At 48.0% G+C, this 13620-nt stretch overlaps 1 long non-coding RNA gene across 1 annotated transcript in view; it reads left to right on the forward strand.

Annotated features, from left to right (window-relative positions):
* The first annotated feature begins 21 nt into the window (after positions 1-21).
* The window catches only part of LOC142188977 (uncharacterized), a 59411-nt gene continuing 45812 nt past the window's right edge, over positions 22-13620 (forward strand). The window contains exons 1-2 of the long non-coding RNA XR_012713218.1: positions 22-71; positions 6899-7091. This is a non-coding gene — a long non-coding RNA (uncharacterized LOC142188977). The remainder of the gene's footprint in view (positions 72-6898; positions 7092-13620) is intronic.

Genomic DNA, 13620 nt, shown 5'->3' on the forward strand with positions numbered 1-13620 from the left:
CACACACGTGACTGATCACATGATCATGACGTCACCTAAGCTCCTCTAATTTGCTCTACAGTATAGCTGAGGTAATGTATAGAGTGACTGGTATATGAGGTAATATATAGAGTGACTGGTATATGAGGTAATGTATAGAGTGACCGGTATATGAGGTAATGTATAGAGTGACCGGTATATGAGGTAATGTACAGAGTGACTGGTATATGAGGTAATGTACAGAGTGACCGGTATATGAGGTAATGTACAGAGTGACCGGTATAGGAGGTAATGTATAGAGTGACCGGTATATGAGGTAATGTATAGAGTGACCGGTATATGAGGTAATGTATAGAGTGACCGGTATATGAGGTAATGTATAGAGTGACCGGTATATGAGGTAATGTATAGAGTGACCGGTATAGGAGGTAATGTATAGAGTGACCGGTATAGGAGGTAATGTATAGAGTGACTGGTATATGGGGTAATGTATAGAGTGACTGGTATATGAGGTAATGTATAGAGTGACTGGTACATGAGGTAATGTATAGAGTGACCGGTATATGGGGTAATGTATAGAGTGACCGGTATAGGAGGTAATGTATAGAGTGACCGGTATAGGAGGTAATGTATAGAGTGACCGGTATAGGAGGTAATGTATAGAGTGACCGGTATAGGAGGTAATGTATAGAGTGACCGGTATAGGAGGTAATGTATAGAGTGACCGGTATAGGAGGTAATGTATAGAGTGACCGGTATAGGAGGTAATGTATAGAGTGATTGGTATAGGAGGTAATGTAATGTATAGAGTGACCGGTATAGGAGGTAATGTATAGAGTGATTGGTATAGGAGGTAATGTAATGTAAAGAGTGACCGGTATATGAGGTAATGTATAGAGTGACTGGTATATGGGGTAATGTATAGAGTGACTGGTATAGGAGGTAATGTATAGAGTGACTGGTATAGGAGGTAATGTATAGAGTGACTGGTATAGGAGGTAATGTATAGTGTGACTGGTATATGAGGTAATGTATAGAGTGACTGGTATATGAGGTAATGTATAGAGTGACTGGTATAGGAGGTAATGTATAGTGTGACTGGTATAGGAGGGGAGGTCACCTCCTGGTGTGAATACAGAAGTCAAATAGATGGCAGTGAAGGGGTTACACATATATCTTTCCTGTATACTCTCAGTGCGTGTATAATGAATTGCTTTATGTAGTTATGAAGAGAAAACTACTAGGTAACCAGTCTTATCCTGACGGACTATACTGACATATATATATATATATATATATATATATATATATATATATACACACACACACACACACACATATATATATATACAGCTGTACACACAGAGATATATACAGTATATACCTCCACCTGTACAGTATACACACACACACACACACACACACACATATATATGGACAAAATAGTTGTTCCCCTCGTTTAATGAAAGAAAACCCCACAATAGTCCCAGAAATAACCGGAATCTGACACAAGTAATAACCAAACTCCATGCTGACAACCTCAAAGCTTCGGGGACAGTGTCCTATGGACAGAGGAGACTTTTTGGCAGAGGTTTATGTATAAAAAAAATTCTGTTGCAGAAAAAAGCAGAGTCTGACTTTCATTTTTCATTTTCATAGAATTTTTATTTATTATTGCTTTTGTCAGATTGAAGTTATTTCTGGGACCATTGTGGAGTTTTCTTACATTTAACGAGGGGAACAACTATTTTGTCCTCGTGTGTGTGTATGTGCATATATATATATATATATATATATATATATATATATATATACAGTACAGACTAATAGTTTGGCCGCACCTTCTCACTCACAGAGTTTTCTGTATTTCCATGACTATGACAATTCTAGATGACACTGAGGTCAGACATGTGGGATTATAGACTTACCAAACAGTGGGACACAGCTGACAATCTGTCTTCTATTCTCGCTTCCTTTTGCTCTGATTCCTGCTTTGCACACTCTTGGCATTCTCTCGATGAGCTCCATGAGGTAGTCACCAGGAATGGTTCTCACTTCACAGCTGTGCCCTGTCAGGTGTAATAAGTGGGATTTCTGGCCTTATAAATGGGGTTGGGACCATCAGTTGTGTTGTGCAGAAGTCAGGTGGATACACAGCTGATAGTCCGACTGAATAGACTGTGAGAATTTGTTTTATTGCAAGAAAGAGCAGCTAAGTAAAGAAAACCAGTGGCCATCATTATTTTTACCCTTTCCCGATATCCACCATAACAGTCTGGCGTATGATGGGTGTGTAACTATGTCGACCGCTCAGGAGCTTTACGCAGTAGACAACCGGCGCTAATGTCTCCGATCGGTCCCCGGGCCGATCTGAGGCATTAACTCCTCTGGCGCCGCAGTCAAAGGTGATGGAGGCACCATTTTCCCGGCGGTGCGTGGTCACCGCCATTTTACCGGTGATCACCGGCGCCTGGAGCAAGCAAGCAAGCTCCAGGGCCGACGTCACATTTCCATGACAGCCGGGAGCCTTGTAAAATCTCCCCAGCCGGTCTGCATTCACTTTCTTTTGCAGGCTGCTCTATGCATTAGCATTGTAATGCATTGCATTAGTGATCAGACCCCCTGGGGTTCAGCACCCCTGGGGAGGGGGGCAATAAATGCAAAAAAAAAAAAAAAAAAAGTTAAAAAAAAATATAAAAAAAATGTAAAAAGTATTAAAAATTCAAATCCCCCCCTTTCCCTAGAACACATATAAAAGTAGTTAAATACTGTGGAACACATACATGTTAAGTCTCCCCACGTCCGAAATCGCCCGCTCTACAAAGCTATAAAAATATTTTTCCTGTACGGTAAACGCCATAGCAGGAAAAATAGTCAAAAGTGCCAAACTGCCATTTTTTCACTGTTTTATTCTGATAAAAATTTGAATAAAAAGTGATCAAAGCAATAACATTTCCCAAATATGGTAGAACTAAAAAGTACACCCGGCCCCGTAAAAAAAGACGCCCTATACATCCCCGTACACGCACGTATAAAAAAGTTACGGCTGTCAGAATATGGCGACTTTTTTAACACAGTTTTGGAATTTTTAAGGGGTTAAAATGTAAATAAAACCATATAAATTTGGTCTCCCCGGAATCGTACCGAAACACAGAATACAGGGGACAGGTCATTGTGGCTGCGCAGTGAACGCCGTAAAACCGAAGCCCATAAGAAAGTTGCAGAAATGCATTTTTTCTTCAAATCCACCCCATTCTGAATTTTTTTCCAGCTTCCCGGGACATTATACAGAATAATTAATGATGTCATCAGGAAGAAAAATGTGTCCCGCCAAGATGAAGACCTCACATGGCTCTGGGAGCGGAGAAATAAAAAAGTTATGGGGTTTAGAAGGAGGGGAGTCAAAAACGAAAATCAAAAAATGCCATCGGCGGGAAAGGGTTAAGAAATGAAGGCCAGTCAGTCCAAAAAATTGGGAAAACTTTGAAAGTGTCCCCAAGTGCAGTTGTAAAAACCATCAAGCGCTGCAAAGAAACTGGCTGACATGAGGACCGACCCAGGAAAGGAAGATGTTAAATCTTATCATTTGCTGAACTTAAAGAGTGTGAATGGAGAAGGTCACGGAGTAGCATTTGTGTGCAGCAGATGAAGGGGTTAGTGCAGGGGTAGGGAACGTACGGCTCTCCAGCTGTTGCAGAACTACAACTCCCAGCATGCATACTGGCTCTGCTGTTCTGGGAACTCCCATGGAAGTGAATGGAGCATGCTGGGAGTTGTAGTTTCACAGCAGCTGGAGAGCCAAAGGTGCCCTACCCCTGGGTTAGTGGAATGATGGGTGGAGGTAAAAAAAAAGTCTTGTCACCAGCACAGCATATCATTGTAGCCAAACGTAAGGCTATGGTCAAACAAGGAAGCAACCGGAGTACAGCTCTTGGAGGAATTGTACCTACGCTTTACCTTATGGGGGAAAAAGCCTGGATGAGGGTAAAGCGTCCTCGGCCTATATAAGCAGGCTGTGGTAACATGAGGGGAGAGCACTAACTCCACCCTCACACCCGCTCCCACTCTCTTCATTTTAACACTTGGCATCTGTCATGCATATTCTATGTTATTTTAACCTTAACTATTGGACTGTAACCTATTGGTTTGAATGAAACCTTTTTTTATGAATTGGATCATCGGTCAAGAGGTGCGAGACTATATGTAACAGTGGCGAGCCGGCCAGGAGACATGAGAGACGAATGGCGAAAGCAAACTAAATGTGTCCAAATCAAAGGGGAAAGCCTATTAAAAGACATCTGTCAAATCGGGTTATAGTGCCCCCTATTTATAGGAAAAATAGTCATGAAGTCTACGAGAAGCGCAGGAGATTACATGGAGCTTGTAAGCCCTGTATGATGCAAGAGATACAAAACAAAATTCCATTATCGACTGATAATAAAGAAAATACAATTTCTCAGCCAGCAAAACCTATTGCTACTGATAGTCAAAAGAATGTATCGGAGGATGGAGCGGTTGTCTCCAAAATGTCAGATCTTCCAAGTAACCAAGTGGAATCTGACCTGCCTTATATTATAGGAAGAAGGAGAGCTTGGAATTCTCTAACAACCTGGTGGAGTTATTGTGGGATGTGATTGACAGGAAGGTCAGGGGTCGAATGTAAAAGTATTTAAACAAAAAAATGTGACCTGCTAAAATATTGCTTCTATTTATTTGGGTACGTAACCCTCTTCTTAGTGATATTAAAAATGTAGCGCTTGGCTAAAGATATAAGTAAAATGGCTAAATACAGTGCACTTAAGAGGGATACATTTTAGTTCACTCCTCCAAGCTCTGATGCTTTCTGTATGGCCACAGTAAACCAAAACATATACAGATTGTAGGAAAAAGAGGTAATGATTGTTTCCTCCCTCTCTAAACTTCCCCTATATCTTACTATCAATCTGTATAAATCACACTGCTTGTGACGTCCGCAGTGTTGGTATACCCCGGTAAGTACACAGACTAGGGATTTTTACAGACACACCTGTAGATACGGGGAGTTATACAGATCTATCGTCGGAACGAGGATATGTTGACTACACTCCATTCCACACAATCACATCTCAACTCCTTGCCCAGTATTCAGTGTTCTGTTACCACCATCCCTCTGTTAAGTCAGTGTCTTAGGCCAAAAGGGTCGGTCATTGGTAGCTATATATCCAGCTAACTTGCATTGGGAGTCTATGCTCTGTTGCGTCCACCTAAAGTATTCTATCCTCCTTTTTAACCCTACGCGTTTCGCCTATGTCTCAAGGCTCATCAGGGGTTTCCATGGTGGATATATTATTTGCAAGTTCTCATCTCTCCCTAAAGTCTAGGGCAAACAGGCGACCACCGTCTAGTGACGCCGCACTGATGCCCTGTTCGGTATTGAATGACCGCAGTCGCGGCCGTCTCTGCAGCGCTTGATATAGCCTAGCGCTGTAGCACAGTGCCTCCCACTGGGCGGGGTTCTGATCTCGCTTCTACTCCAAATCACGCGATGCCACCGCACCGCTCTGTGTAGAAGCTACACGTCATGATCCGCCCTCCCCCAGTGGAGGCGTGGTTATCGGAGAATACGGCGGCTGTTTAAAAGAAGGCAATAAGATTACGGTAAGTATTCTGTTTATGATCGGCTGTCCGAACATTAGAGAAACCTTCTCTAAAGGATCCTACAATGATGTTATGTCTCCTATGTACATCTTAAATAGAGAATCCATTTGTATCCCATATATATCTGATATAACCACCCATTACCTATCAAGGATACCATAACCATGATACATTGTTTCTCATATGTGTCAACAATTTCCTATAGATATTTAACATATACTAATATCCAATGCACGTTTTGAGTATTTATTGGTTCAACCTGAAGATAACAGGGTTGTTTATTGCGTCTGACATATATGTACTCCCTTTAAAGTTTGGAATCCCGTGCTGAACATATCTACAACGATGTCCACCAACTGTTGTTCATCCTACATACATTTCAATCTGTTATAGTTCATCTCTGCCCCCAGTTTCATGTCCCCACATCTCTGCCCCCAGATTCATGTCCCTCCATCTCTGCCCCCAGATTCATGTCCCCCATCTCTGCCCCCAGATTCATGTCCCAACATCTCTGCCCCCAGATTCATGTCCCCCCTCCATCTCTGCCCCCAGATTCATGTCCCCCCATCTCTGCCCCCAGATTCATGTCCCCCATCTCTGCAACCAGATTCATGTCCCTCCATTTCTGCCCCCAGATTTATGTCCCCCATCTCTGCCCCCAGATTCATGTCCCAACATCTATGCCCCCAGATTCATGTCCCCCCTCCATCCCTGCCCCCAGATTCATGTCCCCTCCATCTCTGCCCCCAGATTAATATCCCTCCATCTCTGCCCCCAGATTCATGTCCCCCCCATCTCTGCCCCCAGATTCATGTCCCCCATCTCTGCCCCCAGATTCATGTCCCTCCATCTCTGCCCCCAGATTCATGTCCCTCCATCTCTGCCCCCAGATTCATGTCCCCCCTCCATCTCTGCCCCTAGATTCATGTCTCCCATCTCTGCCCCCAGATTCATGTTCCCCATCTCTGCCCCCAGATTTATGTCCCCAACATCTCTGCCCCCAGATTCATGTCCCCTCCATCTCTGCCCCCAGATTCATGTCCTCCATCTCTGCCCCCAGATTCATGTCCCCCATCTCTGCCCCCAGATTCATGTCCCCACATCTCTGCCCCCAGATTCATGTCCCTCCATCTCTGCCCCCAGATTCGTGTCTCCCATTTCTGCCCCCAGATTCATGTCCCCACATCTCTGCCCCCAGATTCATGTCCCTCCATCTCTGCCCCCAGATTCGTGTCTCCCATTTCTGCCCCCAGATTCATGTCCTCTCCATCTCTGCCCCCAGATTCATGTCCACCATCTCATCAATGTGACCGGTGCAGAAGTCTGGACACCTCAACAGAAAAGTGCTAGTAATATTTAGAAGCTCCCCCTTTTGCCTCTAGTCGCTTCCTGGAGCAGTTAATCAGTTCCTGGATCCTGGATGAAGGGATTTTGTACCATTCCTCTTTACAATTCGCGTTCAGTCTAGTTTGATGGTGAGTTCTCTCAAAAGTTGTCTCAGAGATTGTCAGAGTGTGTCACCCCCAGATGTCCCCATAACAGTGTGTCACCCCCAGATGTCCCCATAACAGTGTGTCACCCCCAGATGTCCCCATAACAGTGTGTCACCCCCAGATGTCCCCATAACAGTGTGTCACCCCCAGATGTCCCCATAACAGTGTGTCACCCCCAGATGTCCCCATAACAGTATCACCCCCAGATGTCCCCATAACAGTGTGTCACCTCCAGATGTCCCCATAACAGTGTGTCACCCCCAGATGTCCCCATAACAGTGTGTCACCCCCAGATGTCCCCATAACAGTGTGTCACCTCCAGATGTCCCCATAACAGTGTGTCACCCCCAGATGTCCCCATAACAGTGTGTCACCCCCAGATGTCCCCATAACAGTGTGTCACCTCCAGATGTACCCATAACAGTGTATCACCCTCAGATGTCCCCATAACAGTGTGTCACCCCCAGATGTCCCCATAACAATGTGTCACCCCCAGATGTCCCCATAACAGTGTGTCACCCCCAGATGTCCCCATAACAGTGTGTCACCCAGATGTCCCCATAACAGTGTCACCCCCAGATGTCCCCATAACAGTGTGTCACCCCCAGATGTCCCCATAACAGTGTGTCACCCCCAGATGTCTCCATAACAGTGTGTCACCTCCAGATGTCCCCATAACAGTGTGTCACCCCCAGATGTCCCCATAACAGTGTATCACCCCTAGATGTCCCCATAACAGTGTGTCACCCCCAGATGTCCCCATAACAGTGTGTCACCTCCAGATGTCTCCATAACAGTGTGTCACCCCCAGATGTCCCCATAACAGTGTGTCACCCCTAGATGTCCCCATAACAGTGTGTCACCCCCAGATGTCCCCATAACAGTGTGTCACCCCCAGATGTCCCCATAACAGTGTGTCACCTACAGATGTCCCCATAACAGTATGTCACCTCCAGATGTCCCCATAACAGTGTGTCACTCCCAGATGTCCCCATAACAGTGTGTCACCCCTAGATGTCCCCATAACAGTGTGTCACCTCCAGATGTCCCCATAACAGTGTGTCACTCCCAGATGTCCCCATAACAGTGTGTCACTCCCAGATGTCCCCATAACAGTGTGTCACCCCTAGATGTCCCCATAACAGTGTGTCACTCCCAGATGTCCCCATAACAGTGTGTCACCCCTAGATGTCCCCATAACAGTGTGTCACCCCCAGATGTCCCCATAACAGTGTGTCACCTCCAGATGTCCACATAACAGTGTGTCACCATCAGATGTCCCCATAACAGTGTGTCACCCCCAGATGTCCCCATAACAGTGTGTCACTCCCAGATGTCCCCATAACAGTGTGTCACCCCTAGATGTCCCCATAACAGTGTGTCACCTCCGGATGTCCCCATAACAGTGTGTCACCTCCAGATGTCTCCATAACAGTGTGTCACCCCAAGATGTCCCCATAACAGTGTGTCACCTCCAGATGTCCCCATAACAGTGTGTCACCTCCAGATGTCCCCATAACAGTGTGTCACCCCAAGATGTCCCCATAACAGTATGTCACCCCCCAGATGTCCCAATAACAGTGTGTCACCCCCAGATGTCCCCATAACAGTGTGTCACTCCCAGATGTCCCCATAACAGTGTGTCACCTCCAGATGTCCCCATAACAGTATGTCACCCCCCAGATGTCCCAATAACAGTGTGTCACCCCCAGATGTCCCCATAACAGTGTGTCACCTCCAGATGTCCCCATAACAGTGTGTCACTCCCAGATGTCCCCATAACAGTGTGTCACCCCTAGATGTCCCCATAACAGTGTGTCACCATCAGATGTCCCCATAACAGTGTGTCACCCCCAGATGTCCCCATAACAGTGTGTGACCCCTAGATGTCCCCATAACAGTGTGTCACCTCCGGATGTCCCCATAACAGTGTGTCACCTCCAGATGTCCCCATAACAGTGTGTCACCCCAAGATGTCCCCATAACAGTATGTCACCCCCCAGATGTCCCAATAACAGTGTGTCACCCCCAGATGTCCCCATAACAGTGTGTCACTCCCAGATGTCCCCATAACAGTGTGTCACCTCCAGATGTCCCCATAACAGGGTGTCACCTCCAGATGTCCACATAACAGTGTGTCACCTCCAGATGTCCCCATAACAGTGTGTCACCTCCAGATGTCTCCATAACAGTGTGTCACCCCAAGATGTCCCCATAACAGTGTGTCACCCCCAGATGTCCCCATAACAGTGTGTGACCTCCAGATGTCCCCATAACAGTGTGTCACCCCCCAGATGTCCCAATAACAGTGTGTCACCCCCAGATGTCCCCATAACAGTGTGTCACTCCCAGATGTCCCCATAACAGTGTGTCACCTCCAGATGTCCCCATAACAGTATGTCACCCCCCAGATGTCCCAATAACAGTGTGTCACCCCCAGATGTCCCCATAACAGTGTGTCACCTCCAGATGTCCCCATAACAGTGTGTCACTCCCAGATGTCCCCATAACAGTGTGTCACCCCTAGATGTCCCCATAACAGTGTGTCACCTCCAGATGTCCCCATAACAGTGTGTCACCTCCAGATGTCCCCATAACAGTGTGTCACCTCCAGATGTCCCCATAACAGTGTGTCACCTCCAGATGTCCACATAACAGTGTGTCACCCCCAGATGTCCCCATAACAGTGTGTCACCTCCAGATGTCCCCATAACAGTATGTCACCCCCAGATGTCCCCATAACAGTGTGTCACCCCCAGATGTCCAGGTAACAGTGTGTCACCCACAGATGTCCCCATAACAGTGTGTGACCCCCAGATGTCCCCATAACAGTGTATCACCTCGAGATGTCCCCATAACAGTGTGTCACCCCCAGATGTCCCCATAACAGTGTGTCACCTCCGGATGTCCCCATAACAGTGTGTCACCCCCAGATGTCCCCATAACAGTGTGTCACCTCCGGATGTCCCCATAACAGTGTGTCACCCCCAGATGTCCCCATAACAGTGTGTTACCTCCAGATGTCCCCATAACAGTGTGTCACCCCCAGATGTCCCCATAACAGTGTGTCACCTCCAGATGTCCCCATAACAGTGTGTCACCTCCAGATGTCCCCATAACAGTGTGTCACCCCTAGATGTCCCCATAACAGTGTGTCACCTCCAAATGTCCCCATAACAGTGTGTCACCCCCAGATGTCCCCATAACAGTGTGTCACCCCCAGATGTCCCCATAACAGTGTGTCACCTCCGGATGTCCCCATAACAGTGTGTCACCCCCAGATTTCCCCATAACAGTGTGTCACCCCCAGATGTCCCCATAACAGTGTGTCATCTCCGGATGTCCCCATAACAGTGTGTCACCTTCGGATGTCCCCATAACAGTGTGTCACCCCCAGATGTCCCCATAACAGTGTGTCATCTACAGATGTCCCCATAACAGTATCACCCCCAGATGTCCCCATAACAGTGTGTCACCCCCAGATGTCCCCATAACAGTGTGTCACCTCCAAATGTCCCCATAACAGTGTGTCACCCCCAGATGTCCCCATAACAGTGTGTCACCCCCAGATGTCCCCATAACAGTGTGTCACCCCCAGATGTCCCCATAACAGTGTGTCACCCCCAGATGTCCCCATATCAGAGTGTAACCCCCAGATGTCCCCATAACAGTGTGTCACCCCCAGATGTCCCCATAACAGTGTGTCACCCCCAGATGTCCCCATAACAGTGTGTGACCCCCTGATGTCCCCATATCAGTGTGTCACCCCCAGATGTCCCCATAACAGTGTGTCACCCCCAGATGTCCCCATAACAGTGTGTCACCTCCAGATGTCCCCATAACAGTGTGTCACCCCAAGATGTCCCCATAACAGTGTGTCACCTCCAGATGTCCCCATCACAGTGTGTCTCCCCCAGATGTCCCCATAACAGTGTGTCACCCCAGATGTCCTCATAACAGTGTGTCACCCCCAGATGTCCCCATAACAGCGTGTCACCCCCAGATGTCCCCATTACAGTGTGTCACCCCAGATGTCCCCATAACAGTGTGCCACCCCCAGATGTCCCCATAACAGTGTGTCACCTCCAGATGTCCCCATAAAAGTGTCACCCCCAGATGTCCCCATAACAGTGTGTCACCCCCAGATGTCCCCATAACAGTGTGTCACCCCCAGATGTCCCCATAGCAGTGTGTCACCCCCAGATGTCTCCATAACAGTGTGTCACCCCCAAATGTCCTCATAACAGTGTGTCACCCCCAGATGTCCCCATAACAGTGTGTCACCTCCGGATGTCCCCATAGCAGTGTGTCACCCCCAGATGTCTCCATAACAGTGTGTCACCCCCAAATGTCCTCATAACAGTGTGTCACCCCCAGATGTCCCCATAACAGTGTGTCACCCCCAGATGTCCCCATAACAGTGTGTCACCCCAGATGTCCCCATAACAGTGTGTCACCCCCAGATGTCCCCATAACAATGTGTCACCCCCAGATGTCCCCATAACAATGTGTCACCCCCAGATGTCCCCATAACAGTGTGTCACCCCCAGATGTCCCCATAACAGTGTGTAACCCCCAGATGTCCCCATAACAGTGTGTCACCTCCGGATGTCCCCATAACAGTGTGTCACCCCAAGATGTCCCCATAACAGTGTGTCACCTCCAGATGTCCCCATAACAGTGTGTCACCCCAAGATGTCCCCATAACAGTGTGTCACCTCCAGATGTCCCCATCACAGTGTGTCACTCCCAGATGTCCCCATAACAGTGTGTCAACCCCAGATGGCCCCATAACAGTGTGTCACCCCGAGATGTCTCCATAACAGTGTGTCACCTCTAGATGTTCCCATAACAGTGTGTCACCTCCAGATGTCCCCATAACAGTGTGTCACCCCCAGATGTCCCCATAACAGTGTGTCACCCCCAGATGTCCCCATAACAGTGTCACCCCCAGATGTCCCCATAACAGTGTGTGACCCCCTGATGTCCCCATATCAGTGTGTCACCCCCAGATGTCCCCATAACAGTGTGTCACCCCAGATGTCCTCATAACAGTGTGTCACCCCCAGATGTCCCCATAACAGCGTGTCACCCCCAGATGTCCCCATATCAGTGTGTCACCCCAGATGTCCCCATAACAGTGTGTCACCCCAGATGTCCTCATAACAGTGTGTCACCCCCAGATGTCCCCATAACAGCGTGTCACCCCCAGATGTCCCCATAACAGTGTGTCACCCCCAGATGTCCCCATAACAGTGTGCCACCCCCAGATGTCCCCATAACAGTGTGTCACCTCCAGATGTCCCCATAAAAGTGTCACCCCCAGATGTCCCCATAACAGTGTGTCACCCCCAGATGTCCCCATAACAGTGTGTCACCCCCCAGATGTCCCAATAACAGTGTGTCACCTCCAGATGTCCACATAACAGTGTGTCACCCCCAGATGTCCCCATAACAGTGTGTCACCCCCAGATGTCCCCATAACAGTGTGTCACCCAGATGTCCCCATAACAGTGTCACCCCCAGATGTCCCCATAACAGTGTGTCACCCCCAGATGTCCCCATAACAGTGTGTCACCCCCAGATGTCTCCATAACAGTGTGTCACCTCCAGATGTCCCCATAACAGTGTGTCACCCCCAGATGTCCCCATAACAGTGTATCACCCCTAGATGTCCCCATAACAGTGTGTCACCCCCAGATGTCCCCATAACAGTGTGTCACCTCCAGATGTCTCCATAACAGTGTGTCACCCCCAGATGTCCCCATAACAGTGTGTCACCCCTAGATGTCCCCATAACAGTGTGTCACCCCCAGATGTCCCCATAACAGTGTGTCACCCCCAGATGTCCCCATAACAGTGTGTCACTCCCAGATGTCCCCATAACAGTGTGTCACCTCCAGATGTCCCCATAACAGGGTGTCACCTCCAGATGTCCACATAACAGTGTGTCACCTCCAGATGTCCCCATAACAGTGTGTCACCTCCAGATGTCTCCATAACAGTGTGTCACCCCAAGATGTCCCCATAACAGTGTGTCACCCCCAGATGTCCCCATAACAGTGTGTGACCTCCAGATGTCCCCATAACAGTGTGTCACCCCCCAGATGTCCCAATAACAGTGTGTCACCCCCAGATGTCCCCATAACAGTGTGTCACTCCCAGATGTCCCCATAACAGTGTGTCACCTCCAGATGTCCCCATAACAGTATGTCACCCCCCAGATGTCCCAATAACAGTGTGTCACCCCCAGATGTCCCCATAACAGTGTGTCACCTCCAGATGTCCCCATAACAGTGTGTCACTCCCAGATGTCCCCATAACAGTGTGTCACCCCTAGATGTCCCCATAACAGTGTGTCACCTCCAGATGTCCCCATAACAGTGTGTCACCTCCAGATGTCCCCATAACAGTGTGTCACCTCCAGATGTCCACATAACAGTGTGTCACCCCCAGATGTCCCCATAACAGTGTGTCACCTCCAGATGTCCCCATAACAGTATGTCACCCC

This window comes from Leptodactylus fuscus, unplaced genomic scaffold, assembly GCF_031893055.1.
Source record: "Leptodactylus fuscus isolate aLepFus1 unplaced genomic scaffold, aLepFus1.hap2 HAP2_SCAFFOLD_90, whole genome shotgun sequence".
Taxonomy (NCBI): Eukaryota; Metazoa; Chordata; class Amphibia; order Anura; family Leptodactylidae; genus Leptodactylus; species Leptodactylus fuscus.